Here is a 3,324-nt window from a genome sequence, read left to right as displayed (position 1 = left end):
GACGGGTATCCAACCCTGAAGCTTAGCATACTGAAACATACATGGGAAAGTTTATGCTGTTGTATTCTGCATCCTCTTGCCCCTCTCCCCCTCTTTCCTTCTCCCCTTACCCCCCCCCCCCCCCATTCCCAACTCCTACTTTCCTTGAAAAAAAAGTATCCATGATCTCCTGAAGATTTCTTTTCTGTTTTGTTGAAGAGATACGAGTTGTGTGACGAGGCTGGCCGAAAGCCACGCTACATTACGCTATGTATTATCTGTGGCAGAGAGGAAGAGTGTGTTCCCCCGTTCTCCAGTTTATTGGCAGTCAGGGGGGAGATACAGCCATTAATAACGCCCCTCCGCGTCAAGAAACATGGCTGTCGTTATTTCCAACTGCCTCCCACAGTTTGCCGTCAATCCATGTTTGGTAGCCTTTTGCATGGTTCAGGGTGACTTTGGAGACAAGGACTGTCATTACGGAATCCTCGAAAATTAAGCATGACTTGAACTTTTTTTCTAGGGTAAAGAGGTCGATTCTGAATGTTAGAATGTCCATTCTTAGCATAGCTAGCTGTGTTCCCGGATAATTATATAATTCCTATGATCTATTCATGTCAGATGGACAGTCTATAGATTGTTGACTTGGAAGTTTTTTTCTTGCTGTTTTTGTACATCTTTTGTTGAAATAGGCTATCGTTTGTTGAGAAAATGATGAGTATTGATAACTTTTTTTGTGATAACTGAGATAAAGAAGTGATATGATGAAAGACTCTCTTGAACAATATCGTCTTTGAACCGTTTACTACATCTTCATTAAATTCCTAGATTAAAAAGTTTCCGTTTTGTGCGTGCATACTTATCATTAAACTGCAATCTTATTTCTCACATTGAGATAATAAAGTTAATTTGATTTGATTTGATTTGATTTTAATCATCACGTATTATCTGTAAAACTGAAAACATGTCAACATTGCTGACGTCCCTCGTAAGTTCAACCTTGTTCCTAATTAACCACATAAAACAAGAAAGGTTACATTTTTGGAACCTTTTATTCAGGACAAAATAAAACATTCACAAGAACTTGGACCTTACGGTCTTTAAAGTGGAAAAACAATTTACACAACAGACAAAAATAAATAAATGATGCTGTGCCGCATCTTAAAATGTCCCCAAGATCGCCGCAGCAACGACAAGACAATAAAACGCTTTTTTCCATTCTTAAATAAGCTCCATAAAATTGAGAAAAAAAAGAAAACAAAAAGGAATTCAGCGAGAATGAATGCGAGGTTTCTGATTCCTTTTCAAAATCGGACGGTAACAGGCATACCGTGTGAATTTTGACGCTGCAAGACACTACACCCAGTGTCACTCTCTCGCTGCTTTTCGATAGTTACCAGAACCGACAGCAAAAAATATCTGATCATCTCCTGTGAGAGAAAAAGATCTGCGACGATGTTAACGGATGATTTATCATTGTCTGTGACATTTATAGCAGTTGCGCATTATTTCTCTCCCCGGTAACTTCCCAAGTGATAAGAGAACGACATTACAAAGTTTTACATCGATGTCGAGGAAAGCTGAGCTTGTCGGGCTTGGTTGATGGTTTGGGTTTATGATCATGCGTAACACTGATGTTTAGAAGTTTTGAATAATGTTCAAGAATTGTAACACAAAACTAAGGTCTGATTTAAAGAGATGCAAATTACCGAAGAAAATAGAAGCTAAAAAAAAATCAAAGACACACAGAAGGACACACACACTGACACAAACTCACACAGACACACACAGACACACACAGACACACACACACACACACACACACACACACACACACACACACACACACACACACACACACACACACACACACACAAGCGAGAAAGAGAGAGTGAGAGAGAGAGAGAGAGAGAGAGAGAGAGAGAGAGAGAGAGAGAGATAAAAAGATAGAGCTAGAGAGATAGAAAGAGAGAGAGTGAGAGACAGAGAGAGAGACAGAGAGAGAGGGGAAAGTGAGAGAGATAGAGAAAGAGAGAGAGTGAGAGAGAGAGACAGAGAGAGAGACAAAGACAGAGAGGGAGAGAGAGAGAGAGAGAGAGAGAGAGAAAGAGAATGGGAGTGTGAGAGAGAAGGAGAGAGAGAGATAGAGAGAAAGGGAGAGAGAGAGTGAACGAGAGAGAGAGAGAGAGAGAGAGAGAGAGAGAAAGAGAGAGAGAGAGAGAGAAAGAGAGTGGGAGTGAGAGAGAGAAGGAGAGAGAGAGATAGAGAAAGGGAGAGAGAGAGTGAACGAGAGAGAGAGAGAGAGAGAGAGAGAGAGAGAGAGTGAACGAGAGAGGGAGAGAGAGAGAGAGAGTGAACGACAGAGAGAGAGAGAGAGAGAGAGAGAGAGAGAGAGAGAGAGAGAGAGAGAGAGAAAGAGAGAGAGAGAGAGAGAGAGAGAGAGAGAGAGAGAGAGAGAGAGAGAGAGAGTGAACGAGCGGGAGAGAGAGAAAGAACTCGAACTCAAACTCGAACTCGAAAACTTTATTACCGAGATAGAGAGAAAAGGAGAGAGATAGAGAGTGAGAGAGAGAGAAAGAGACAGAGACAGAGAGACAGAGAGAGACAGAGACAGAGACAGAGAGACAGAGAGAAACAGAGAGAGACAGAGAGACAGAGACAGAGACAGAGAGACAGAGAGACAGACACAGAGAGACAGAGAGAGACAGAGAGAGACAGAGAGACAGAGAGACAGAGAGACAGAGACAGAGACAGAGACAGAGAGGGAGAGACAGAGACAGAGACAGAGAGAGAGAGACATAGAGAGAGAGAGAGAGACAGAGAGAGAGAGAAAGACAGAGAGAAAGAGAGAGAGAGAGCTAAACACACAACCATCCCCAAATCAATAAACTTAAGGATTTGAAATAAAAGCCAGGAAATCTAAAGTCAAGGACAAAAACGCCTTCATAACAGAGACATAACCTACATAAGAAAACGTTCCAGATTGTTTACACCCTTCTGTCTCCTGGACATAATATCGGCTTGTTTACTCTTTTTTCCGGAAAATTAAAATCTATTTTTGCCGTTAGCATTGTCTCTTTAGTAGAGCAAAAAGAGAAAACTTAAAAAAGCACTCTGAAAGACCGAGGAATAAAAATGTAATACATATTTGATTAAAGCTGCTACAAAAACAAGAAAATATTGTTTCCCTTTTTTGTCGAGAAGACATGATTTAATTAGGCTTCCGCAGGGGTGACAGAAACAAAGGTTTATGAGAGTATTGTTTGCTATTTTCAAAAATAGAGAAATACGGCTCGAAAATATGTTGTTTTTCTGTTCTCGGGTTTTTGACTGTTGACACATTAA

Source organism: Littorina saxatilis, unplaced genomic scaffold, assembly GCF_037325665.1.
Source record: "Littorina saxatilis isolate snail1 unplaced genomic scaffold, US_GU_Lsax_2.0 scaffold_574, whole genome shotgun sequence".
Classification (NCBI taxonomy): domain Eukaryota; kingdom Metazoa; phylum Mollusca; class Gastropoda; order Littorinimorpha; family Littorinidae; genus Littorina; species Littorina saxatilis.
This window is presented reverse-complemented; position numbering follows the sequence as displayed.